Source organism: Bombina bombina, chromosome 3 (genome assembly GCF_027579735.1).
Source record: "Bombina bombina isolate aBomBom1 chromosome 3, aBomBom1.pri, whole genome shotgun sequence".
Classification (NCBI taxonomy): domain Eukaryota; kingdom Metazoa; phylum Chordata; class Amphibia; order Anura; family Bombinatoridae; genus Bombina; species Bombina bombina.
Window position 1 is genome coordinate 770,360,416 of NC_069501.1, and position 13,154 is coordinate 770,373,569.

A 13,154-nucleotide genomic window follows, 5' to 3' on the forward strand; every position below is an offset into this window, starting at 1 on the left:
CACAGTCATGTGATCAGGGGGCTGGAAGAAGGTTCCTAGATACAAGGTAATCACAGAGTTAAAAAGCATATTAATATAACTGTGTTGATTATGCAAAACCGGGGAATGGGTAATAAAGGGATTATCTATCTTTTAAAACAATAACAATTCTATGGTAGACTGTCCCTTTAAGAATTGCTTAGGCTATCAGGAAAAGGGCAGCATAAATCTATGGGAGGCGCAGTGAAAATTATGTCCGACTAGTTCCCATTGCTCTAAAGCCACCAATAGCTCTACTGTAGAGACTTATATGGACTACGGCTACACCCTAGAACAAAGTAGCACACTCTGGCACTACTTTAAAAATAATAAACTCTTGATTGAAGAATCTAATCCAACACCTCACTTTACCTCTTCCTATCACTAACGTAGGCAAAGAGAATGACTGGGGTGGGAGGGAAGGGAGGAGCTATATAACAGCTGTGCTGTGGTGCTCTTTGCTTCCTCCTGCTGACCAGGAGGCGTAATCCCACAAAGATGAAATCCGTGGACTCATCGTGTCTTTAAAAAGAAAGGGAAACAATCCTGGGAGCAGGTACATAATACAGTCCCCGAAAAAGTGAAAAAAATAAAAAAAGGATTAAGGCAGCTTTTATGTCACTCCAGAGCAAACCACTGTATTTAGTTATGTTGTATGCAACTTGTGAATTTTTTATTATATTTGTCTGATAATCAGGTTAATTTGGAAAAGGAACTAGATAAAAAAAGGTCTGTGCCTGCCTTCTTTCCAAAAAGACAGCCAGCTGGCACAGAAACCTTCCCTACACTGATTTCAAAAACAGGAAGACTTTTGTGATGGAACATGAAAGGAGCCATCAATTAAAAATAAGGCTCATAGCGAGAAGAGATATTGCTTGCTAATACTGTTGTGTAACGGTAACATCAAGACTATAAGCAAAAAAGTGCCTGAGATTTAAGTGGATTTCTCTGGAGATATTTTAGTAATTCTAGAATTAATATGAAATTCAACCCAAACATAAAAACAAAACAATTTATAGTCTGGGATTTTTTTTTATTTTTTTTTTAAAGTTAAAGCTAACACAGCATACGAATCCTCTATACCAATGGTTCTCACCCCAAGTGACTTCAAAGTCTGGTAAATTTTACCTAGACATGTCAAGGTCTGTTAGTCATACAGTCATACTGTATTTATGTTTATGTATGTATGTATGTATGTATGTATGTATGTATGTATGTATGTATGTATGTATATATATATATATATATATATATATATATATATATATATATATATATATATATATATATATATATATATATATATATATATATATAATATACATAGTATATACACACACTCACCGGCCACTTTTATTAGTTACACCTTGCTAGTACCGGGTTGGACCACTTTTTGCCTTCAGAACTGCCTTAATTATTTGTGGCATAAATTCAACAAGGTGTTGAAAACATTCCTCAGACATTTTGGTCCATATTGACATGATGGAATCACGCAGTTGCTGCAGATTTGTCGGCTGCACATCCATGATGTGAATCTCCCGTTCCACCACATCCCAAAGGTGCTCTATTGGTTTGAGATATGGTGAGGCCATTGGACTACAGTTAACTTATTGCAATGTTCAAGAAACCAGTTTGAGATGATTTGAGCTTTGTGACATGGTGCATTAAGGCTGCTGGAAGAAGCCATCAGAAGATGGGTACACTGTAGTCATAAAGGGATGGACATGGTCAGCAACAATACTTAGGTAGGCCATGACGTTTAAACAATGCTCAATTGGTACTAAGGGGCCCAAAGTGTGCCAAGAAAATATCCCCCGCACCATTACACCACCACCACCAGCCTGAACCGTTGATACAAGGCAGGATGGATTAATGCTTTCATGTTGTTTACGCAAAATTCTGACCCTACCATCTGAATGTTGCAGCTGAAATCGAGAATCATCAGAACAGGCAACGTTTTCTATTGTCCAATTTTGGTGAGCCTGTGCAAATTGTAGCCTCATTTTCCTGTTCTTAGCGGACAGGAGCGGCAACCGGTGTGGTCTTCTGCTGCTGTAGCCCATCTGCTTCAGATCTAGGGGCTTTGATTTGTCTACATATTATCTAGTCAGTAAATTGGTTCAATATTATTTGAGTAGCATGCCAATCGGCCGCCAGTAGGGGGTGTCAATCAACCCAATTGTATTGGATCGGGTTGATTTCCAGCGATGTCTGTCCGCTGCCTCAGAGTGATGTCTTTGAGTTACTGTTGCCTTTCTATCATCTCGAAGCAGTCTGCCCATTCTCCTCTGGCCTCTGACATCAACAAGGCATTTTCGTCCACACAACTGCCGCTCACTGGATATTTTCTCTTTTTCAGACCATTTTCTGTAAACCCTAGCGATGGTTGTGCGTGAAAATCCCAGTAGATCAGCAGTTTTTTAAATACTCAGACCAGCCCGTCTGGCACCAACAGCCATGCCACGTTCAAAGTCACTTAAATCCCCTTTCTTTCCCATTCTGATGCTCTGTTTGAACTTCAGCAAGTCGTCTTCACCACGTCTAGATGCGTAAATGCATTAAGTTGCTGCCATCTGATTTGCTGATTAGCAATTTGTGTTACCAAGCAATTGAACAGATGTACCTAATAAAAAGTGGCCGGTGATAATATATATATATATATATATATATATATATATATATATAAACCTGGACACCGCAGGTAAGTGATACCAGCACACTGACACCAATAAAAGTATATATTTTCTTCCCCCACTGACACAATGCAGATAGATAGATAGATAGATAGATAAATAGATAGATAAAAAAAAACTGCATTGGTGTCAAAGGGGGAACAAAATATATACTTTCATAGGTATAAAAGTGGGTTCATTGGTGTCAGGAGCTGGTATCACTTACCTGCGGTGTCCAGGTCCATTCCTGCCTGCTCCTTGTCCCATGCTGTCCTCTGGATCTGGTGTAGAAAAATAAGATGAGATTAATCATTCTTATGGTGTGTGTTTTCCCATGTTTGGCACAGACTTTTTTTACTGGAAGAAAAAAATTATTTTGAAAATGGTGTCATATCATTCCAAGAATTTAACGGACATTGCTGCAAAAAAATAAATCAAAGCTTTTTTCTTACATTAAAGGGACATTTTAGTCAAAATAAAAAACTTTCATGATTCAGATAGGTTATTCCATTTTAAACAACTTTCCAATTTACTTATATCATCAAATTTGCTTTATTCTCTTGTTATTCTTTGTTGGAAGCTAAACCTAGGTAGGTTTATATGATCATTTCTAAGCAATTGAAGGCCGCCTCTTATCAAAGTGCATTTGACAGTTTTTACAGCTAGACAGCCCTAGTTCATGTGTGCCATAGATAACATTGTTCTCACTGAGTTAATTACAAGAGAGCATTGATTGGCTGAAATACAAGTCTGTCAAAAAGAACTGAAATAAGGGGGCAGTCTGCAGAGGCTTAGATACAAGGTAATCAACGAGGTAAAAAGTATATTAATATAACTGTGCTGCATATGCAAAACTGGGGAATGGGTAATGAAGGGACTATCTTTTTAAACATTAAAAAATCTGGAGTAGACTGTCCCTTTAAGATCCACATAACATTTCTGTGTGCTTTGACACCTTTTTCAAATGTAACAGTGGCATGGACAGCAGTGTATACAACCACACATGATCAGTGCTTTTATAGCACTAACAATGCGTAACATAGTCGTCATCACTTAATCACGTGACCACGTCATCTGTCATACCGCCAACATCAACCATTTTATTGCATAACCATTTGAATGCGGTGACCCCATTGCCTATTGGAAGTCATTACAATACGTCACAGGTAAACAATAACATAGCGGCATGTGGATACGTGATGAGCGATCTAGATGCCAAAAGCATGTGTGCAATCAAGTTAAAGGGATAGAAAGGTCAAAACTAAAATGTGCATGGGTGTATTTCAATATGAAATAAAAGCATTTTTATAATATACTTCCATTAGCAAAAATGCTTCTAGTAAATGTTATTACTGTGCATATGTGTATGCTGCAGAAAAACAGTAATGTTCCATGTCACTGATCAAGTACCCCCCATGCTGCTATGTTATTGTTTACCTGTGAAGTGTTGTAACATCTATTAATTGGCGATGGAGTATGGCTATGCAATAAAATGATCGGTGTGGGCAGTATGACAGATGTGTGGTCACATGATTGGGTAATGAAGCCTATGTTACTCATTGAGAGTGCTATAAAAGCGCTGACCGGGGGGGCGGAGCTAACAGCCAAGCTGACTGGTCGCACTATCGTGCAGCTCCGTGATATATTGCCTAAAAGCAACAGTTTTTCTGCTGAACTAGAGAGGTCTACTAATCCAATCGGACAGCTAAGGAGGTTGAGAGACCTGGGGACCCCAGCTACTGGCCAGCCACTTCACCGCTGGCCCTGCCACGCTTCTCCTGAAGCTATCTTCACTCTCCCTCCCATCTGCCCTCCTGGAAGGGGAACTGCCGGCAGCTGAGCGAACGAGTGACCTGGCAGGGAGACAGGAGCAGCTGCTAGAGTGCGGCGGAGCTAATAACGAGGCTGATACCATCTTGTCGCACACCACGTGGCAGGTAACTGAAGCAAGTTTCCTTACATTTCTCCTGCACGCTACAACTAGAGACTCACGGGGCAAAAATACACACACACACACACAGCAACTGCCACAGATTATTAATAATCTAACATCAGCTTTAGGAACTAGTGTGCGGGACCAGGAAATATAGGCCCAGGTTGGACTGTATATTTGCAGTGTGTGGGAACACAACGCAAGAATCCTTACACTGGGAACCGCCTCCATTTTGAGCAAAATCAGGGAGGCTTAACAGACTAAATAGTGCAAAATCATTAGGGCTCACCTAAGGGGCAGAGGCAGCTGTTTCCCTACCATTTGTTTTGACCACCAGCGCTGAGTTACACTGTAGGGCATATGGTAAACCCCAGGATTATAATCATAATAGAGAAGACACAGTGGATACAGTGGGAATCACCTATTGCAACTCTTTCAATAGTCGCTGCAACATAGGAGCATAGGGAGATTGGCCTTGCTCACTTTGTACCATATCTGCATCACTTCCTAACGTACCTGCTGTCCTGTATGGGTACAATTTGCTGAAAGAGATTTGTTTCTAGGCTGCCAGGCATAACACATTTCAGGTAGCTGTCTGGACTGAAAGCATCATGTAATTACCACAAAACGGCCTGAACTCCACCAGTCTTATTACCGCAACATACTTCATACAGACTTGGACCTCAACAACACTCTATTTCCTTGCTCACAACAGCCATGTCCCACGAATACAAGAGGAAGCAGAAGCCCCATTCTACCCCTAAGAGAACAGTAGTGGATCATTTCCAGAGAGCTAAGGGGGCAGCCCATACAGCCGTGGAAGATGAGGGCTCAGAAACTGGAAGTTTAGCAGATGAGCACATTGGCAACACACTTTCACAACAAGCTGCTCGCCTTCCCTCAGGGGACAACCTCTCTAACAATATGATGGACTCTATAAAGTCTCTTCTAGCGTCTCATCACGAGTCTCTATCAAAATAATTTGACAGGTCCCATGCGGACTTAAAGAGGGACACAGCAGTAATTGGGGAACGCACCGACACTCTCGAACATAAACAGGAGGGACTTAATGGTAGACCACTCTAATCTCTTAAATTACTCTCAGAACCTGTCTGAGCAATTATTAGCCCTGGAGATGAAGCTGGCAGACCTGGAAGACAGGACGCGCCATAACATATGCATAAAAGGAGTTCCAGAAACGGTGCTACCCAAAGACCTCGAGAGTTACTTGCAAGATCTTTTCACAACTGTTTTGAAGCCTTCTCAGAATAATGAGGCATTGACAATTAATTAATTGAGTTCACAGAGCACTTAAGCCAAGATCCTCAGAGGGCGACAAACTAAGGGACGTCATAGCTAGGCTTCATTTTTATACTTTCCGAGAAAAATTGCTTAGAGTCCTAGCTAAAGAAAAAAACACTCCCAGACAAGTTTGCGGAGCTCCAGATATACCTGGATCTCTCGCCTTACACTTTGCAACTACGCAGGCACTACCAACCATTCACTAAGATCTTGAGAGATAACGGCCTGAAATATAGATGGGGATTCCCGGTGAGACTTTTCATCACAAAAGAGGGGCAGCAATATGTTGCCTCCTCTCCTCAGCAAGCACGGAAAATGTTACAAAGATGAGATGATCTCCCGACAACAACCAACGATACATCAACAAACCCAAACAGAACCCAGAACATAAGGGCATCAGCACCAGAGTGGCGGCCCTTACCACAAAGACGATCACCTAATACCAAAAGGTAGACTGGACTGTTACCTCAATCATCGCAGAAAAGGTAAGAAAGTTCTTCTCAGTCTTAGCTGGGCACTTTGTTTGCCCTGAGCACTTGCAAGAATTGAGGACTGATCTATTGAGGAACTTTCCAGGATACCCGTACACTACAGGAAATGGGAAAGAACTGATTTTGATTAAGTTTTGTATACATAAAAAGTGGTCAATATACACTTTTGCAATGAGTGTTCTCGCAGGATTTCACCTTGCAGAACACAACTGGTAATGTGGGGGGAGAGAGCAGCTTAAATTGGCTTTTTCCCCCACCAGCCATTAAGAGTTTAGAATGTAACATACTTCAAGGATCATAACAGTTATAACAAGGAAAAGTCTGACTATAAGGCCTAATGTAATGTATTTTTTTATTTCTCTCTCTTTTTACTTTTTGTTTTTACTTTTTTTTTTTTCTTTTTGTTTCTCAATACAAGAGACTCTACAAAGGTGTGTTACTATATGCAAGATTGTTGAATTTACGATTGTAATTAGATTCTGACGAAATCTCTGTAGAAACGAGGTAGCAAACAAACTTTATTTGGTACTTCTGTATTCTACCTATCATTTGCTCTGTCTGCATGAGCTGTACTAAGTAAATGCAAAAGCTGTACTGTTTTATATCGACCTCAATAAAAAGATTTAAAGTGGAAAAAAAAAAAAAAAAGCGCTGACCAGGTTGGGGTGTAAATATTGCTGTCCATGCCACTGCAATATTTGAAAAAGGTGTCAAAGCACACTGAAAAGTTATGTGGATCTTACTGTAAGAAATAAAAGCTACATTTTCTGGTAATGATATGAACCTCAGTAAGTGCATCTTGATGGAGCTGATGTGTACACACACAAACACACACATTATATATATATATATATATATATATATATATATATATATATATATATATATATATATATATATATATATATATATATATATATATATATATACACATACATACACACAGTTGTAATCAAAATTATTTGACCCCCATTGCAAATCAGGTTTATTCTAAAAATTTACAGAGTTTCAGCTGTTTGCAATGAACGAATCAAACAAAAGCAATTGAAAAGAAAATGTATGCTTACCTGATAAATTTATTTCTTTTTTGACACGATGAGTCCACGGATCATCTTAATTACTATTGGGAATACCACTCCAGCCCAGCAGGAGGCAGCAAAGAGCACCACAGCAAAGCTGTTAAATATTACCTCCCTTCCCTCCCAACCCAGTCATTCGACTGAAGTAAAGGAGAGAAAAGAATTAACAAGGTGCAGAGGTGTCTGAAGTTTATAACCAACAACCTGTCTTTCAAAACAGGGCGGGCCGTGGACTCAGGTAAGCATAAATTTTCTCTTCTTTTTAATGACACGATGAGTCCACAGATCATCTTAATTACTATTGGGAATCAATACCCAAGCTAGAGTACACAGATGATACAGGAGGGACAAGACAGGAAACCTAAACGGAAGGCACCACTGCTTGAAGAACCTTTCTCCCAAAAGTGGCCTCAGCCAAGGCAAAAGAGTCAAATTTATAAAATTTTGGAAAGTGTGAAGAGAAGACCACGTTGCAGCCTTGCAAATCTGTTCCACAGAAGCTTCATTTTTGAATGCCCATGAGGAAGCAACAGCCCTCGTGGAATGAGCCATAACTCTCTCTGGAGGCTGCTGTCCAGCAGTCTCATATGCAAAACGTATGATACTCCTCAGTCAAAAAAAAGAGAAGTAGCCATAGCTTTCTGTCCCTTACGTTTTCCTGAGAAAACCACAAACAAAGCAGAAGACTGACGAAAATCCTTAGTCGCCTGCAGGTAAAACTTTAAGGCACGAACCACGTCCAAATTGTGTAGAAGCCGTTCCTTCTGAGAAGAAGGATTAGGACACAAGGAAGGAACAACAATCTTTTGATTAATGCTCCGATCAGAAACAACTTTAGGAAGAAATCCTAATTTAGTACGTAAAACTACCCTATCTGAATGAAAAATAAGGTAAGGAGACTCGTACTGCAAAGCCGAGAGCTCTGACACTCTGAAAACAGAAGAAATAACAACAAGAAATAGAGAAATAGCAACAAGAAATAAAACTTTCCAAGATAACAACTTTATATCTAAGAAATGCCTAGGCTCAAACGGAGCCCCTTAAAGAACTTTGAGAACTAAATTAAGACTCCATGGAGGAGTAACTGGCTTGAACACAGGCCTGATCCTGACCAAGGTCTGACAAAAAGATTCTACATTTGGAACATCTGCCAGACGTTTGTGTAATAAAATAGATAAGGCAGAAATTTGACCCTTTAGGGAACTTGTCGATAATCCTTTCTCCAACCCCTCTTGGAGAAAAGACAAAATTCTAGGAATCCAAACTCTACTCCAGGAGTAGCCCTTGGATTCATACCAAGAGATACTTACGCCATATCTTATGGTAAATCCTTCTAGTTACAGGTTTACGAGCCTGAATCATGATCTCTATGACCGATTCTGAAAAACCTCGCTTGGATAAAATTAAGCGTTCAATCTCCAAACAGTCAGCTTCAGAGAAACTAAATTTGGGTGAAGGAAAGGAATTAGAAGGTTCTTCCACAACGGAAGTTTCCAAGGCGGCAGAGATGACATGTCCATCAGATCTGCATACCAAATCCTGCGAGGCCAAGCCGGTGCAATGAGGATCACCGAGGCCCTTTCCTGTTTGATTCGAACAATCACCCGAGGAAGAAGAGCAAACGGAGGAAATAGGTATGCTAGTCTGAAGGTCCAAGGTACCGCCTGGGCGTCTATCAGTACCGCCTGAGGGTCCCTAGACCTCGATCCGGATCTCCAAAGCTTGGCATTCTGTCAAGATGCCATGAAATTCAATTCGGGCTGACCCCATCTGAGAATCAGGCTGGAAAACACTTCTGCATGGAGTTCCCACTCCCCCGGAGGAAAAGTCTGTCTGCTCAGGAAGTCCGCCTCCCAGTTGTCCACCCCTGGGATGTGGATTGCCGACAGACAGCAAGAGTGGGCCTCCGCCCACTGATTATTTTGGTTACCTCTGTCAACGCTAAGGAACTCCTCGTGCCTCCCTGATGATTGATGTAAGCAAACTGAAGAGCTAGACAAGTATCGAAGATCTTTGATTTCCTGACTTCTGTCAGAAAAATCTTCATTGATAGGGAATCTATTATGGTTCACAAGAAGTTACCCTTGTCCTTGGGACTAAGGAATTCTTTCCCAAATTTACCTTCCCTCCGTGAGATCACATGAAGGATAACAACATTTCCGTGTGGGATCTTGCTTGTTGAAAGGATGGCACCTGGACTAGGATGTCGTCCAGATAGGACGCCCCTGTAATGCCCCGTAACTGAAGCACCGCCAACAACAAACCCAGAACCTTTGAGAAAATTCTGGGAGCTGTGGCAAGACTGAAGGGCAGAGCCACAAATTGAAAGTGTTTGTCTAGAAAGGCAAACCTTAGCAACCTGTGATGGTCCCTGTGAATGGGAACATGCAAGTACGCGTCCATTAAATCCACAGTTGTCATAAATTGACCCTCTTGGACCAAAGGGAGAATGAAACGAATATTTTCCATCTTGAAGGACGGTACTCTTAGGAATTTGTTTAGACTCTTGAGATCTAAAATAGGCCTGAAGGTTCCCTCCTTTTTTGGGAACCACAAACAGATTGGAATAAAATCCCAGACCCCGTTCCTGAATCGGAAAAGGAACTATCACTCCCAGGTCGGAGAGGTCTCCTACACAGTGTAAGAACACTTTACCTCTTATCTGGCTCCAGATAATCTTGAAAGCCAAAACCTCCCTCCTGCTCGGAGGAATAAGTAGAAGAATTCCTTTGAAATTTCGAAAGGAACGAAAAATTAATCTTAACCATAAATCTCTGCGAGCCAATATGGTAAACCTGAAATCTTAGCTCCTCGCTTAATACTTGAAGGGAAGCACCTGAAAGAAAGAAGATGACCAACTTAAGGGCCTTTATCTTATCCTGGATTTCTTCGAGGGGAGTGTCTGTCCGAATAAAACCAGACAACGTTTGAACCGGTATGCTGCTGCATAAGTGACAGTAGCAATACAAACCATAGGTTGCCATCTTGAGCAACCCCTCTAACATCTTATCCATAGGATCCTTAAAGGAAAAACTATCCTCTATGGGAATAGTAGGACTCCTGGCTAGCGTGGAAATTGTCCCTTCCACCTTGGGTACCATCTGCCGAGACTCCTTGAAAGAGTCCGCTATGGGAAAACATCTCTTCCAATATAGGAGATGGAGAAAAAGGGGATACCCATTCTCTCTCATTCCTTAGCAATGATCTTGGAAGCTCGATCTGGTACATCATAAGATTAACAACGACCATGGTGTCGTTGTCGTCCAGAGTAGCTAAAACCTCCTTAAGTAACAGACAGAGGTGTTCTACCTTAAACCTGAAAGATACTACTTAGTATCAGCAGGAGGAATTATACCGTCAGAATCTGAGATTTCACCCTCAGATGCTACCGAAGTATCCTCTTCCTCAGGCTTCTGGGAGGGGACCTCTGAGATAGCAACAACTGTGACAGAAACCTCGCTCACTGAATGTTTAGTTTTCCTCTTGCGCTTTCCCTGCAGCATGGGAAAAGCCAACAACGCACCCGAGACCTACATGAGGGAAGCGATGTTTTGCAAGGTAACTCCAGGAGGAGTCGTGGAGGAAGCGCAGGGCACTGGTTGAATGAACGCTAAGTTTTGGGACACTTGAGAAGGCTGCGGAATATATTGAACATTGTCAGAATGCTCCTGAACAGCATCCGAGACAATGTTGGCTCTGAAAAGGGTTTATCCCTGAACTATAAAATCCTCTCAATACAAGAGGAACAGAAAGGTTTTGGTCGATTGCCATTAGTATAAAAAAATAAGGTATATGTTACATCTTTATTCACATTTTTATCAAATAAAAATTGAATATCATAACTATAGTTACTTCACAAAAAAAACGTTACTGTGTCTTTAAATGTTAAAAGTAACATCTTAATTCAGCATATCATTTATTCCATAAAAATTGGATATGTAATTAGCATCTCGTAGGGCCACTTGGACCATCTGTTCACAATCAGATCAATTGAAAATTGGATACCTTAACAAGAATTACCTCACAAATTAACTGTTACTGTGACTTTAAATGTTAAAAGAAACTACTTTATTTTGTTTACAAAAATGTTTTTCTTTAACAATATAAATCAGACAGACAATCTCCACACCTAAGCTAAGCCTTTCTGAGGTGCCTGCCTGCCACTGGATGGAAAGACTAACAAATAGTAGGCGTCCGGACTAATTTAAGTCACTCTTTATTATAGTATGTGAAGCCTCTCTGCTGCGTGGCATAACACAGCAGAGAATACCCCCCATCGCTCTCCGTTTCACCGGAATTGGGATATGAATACTAGAAAAGGCAAACAATGTCGCGTAGCTTAGCTCCACCCATCGTGGGCGTATCAAGATAAACCTCCCGGGCACCTAAGACTTTGAAAAAATAAAGCCGTCGGGAGCTGAGAATTTAACCCCTATCATGGCATATTCAAAGTTAAACCTCCCGGTCGGCTAATGATATAAAATAAAGCTGTTGGGAGTAGAGAATTGCACCTATCATGGTGTAACAAAGCTAAATCACCCAGTCGGCTAATTGAAGTAAAAATAAAGCCGTTGGGGGTTGCTATCATGGCAAAACCACCAAACATAAACATATGAGCCACTTCTCCACGTCCCCAGTGCCTGCTGTAACTGCCCTTATAACTTATCCTCTTGTGTCCATGTGTATAATAAAGTGCCAATTTTTCTGTTTACATACCCCAGAAAATAAACTTAGCACTTACCTTAGAAATCTGCCGGTAGTAAGGCAGCTCACCGGCTTGAGAGGTCCTCTCCCTCACATAGGCCTGTTGAAACAAAAAGGACTGAGTATTTCCCCTCAGGCTTTCATAATCAGGGCAGCACAAAATCTATGAGAGGCGCAGTGAGAATTATGTCCCACAAGTTCCCATTCCTCCAAAGCCACCACTGCTCTACTGAAGAGACTGATATGGACTAAGACTACACCCTAGGACAAAGCAACACATTCTTGCACTACTTTAAAAATAATAAACTCTTGATTGAAGAATCTTTTCTAACACCTAATTTACCACCTCCTTGCACTTAACGTAGGCAAAGAGAATGACTGGGTTGGGAGGGAAGGGAGGTGATATTTAACAGCTTTGCTGTGGTGCTCTTTGCTGCCTCCTGCAGGGCAGGAGTGGTATTCCCAATAGTAATTAAGATGATCCGTGGACTCATTGTTTCATTAAAAAGAAATAGCACAATGAATGCTTCAAGTAGTTTCCTCAAATTCAACTGAAAATGCAACTTTTAATGAATTCTGCAGTCTCACAATTATTCAACCCCTTCATGGCAAGCATCTTTAGTACTTAGTAGAGCATTCCTTTTGCTGTTATAACCTGCTGCAAACGAGAAGCATAGCCAGACACCAGCTTCTGGCAGTGTTCCTGAGGAATCTTAGCCTATTCCTCATAAGCAATGGCCTTCAGTTCAGTAATATTCTAGGGTTTGCGTGCTGCAACCGCCTTCTTCAAATCCCGATAGAGATTTTCAATGGGGTTCAAGTCAGGTAACTGTGATGGCCACTGTAGAATCTTCCAGGACTTCTACTGCAACCAAGTCTTGGAGGAATTTCAGGTACGCTTGGGATCAATGTCTTGTTGGTAGGTCCAATGACACCCAAGCTTTAGTTTCCTCAC

At 41.1% G+C, this 13,154-nt stretch overlaps 1 protein-coding gene across 4 annotated transcripts in view; it reads right to left on the reverse strand.

Annotated features, from left to right (window-relative positions):
• The window catches only part of TBC1D8 (TBC1 domain family member 8), a 554,164-nt gene that overhangs the window by 309,193 nt on the left and 231,817 nt on the right, over positions 1–13,154 (reverse strand). The window lies entirely within an intron of this gene.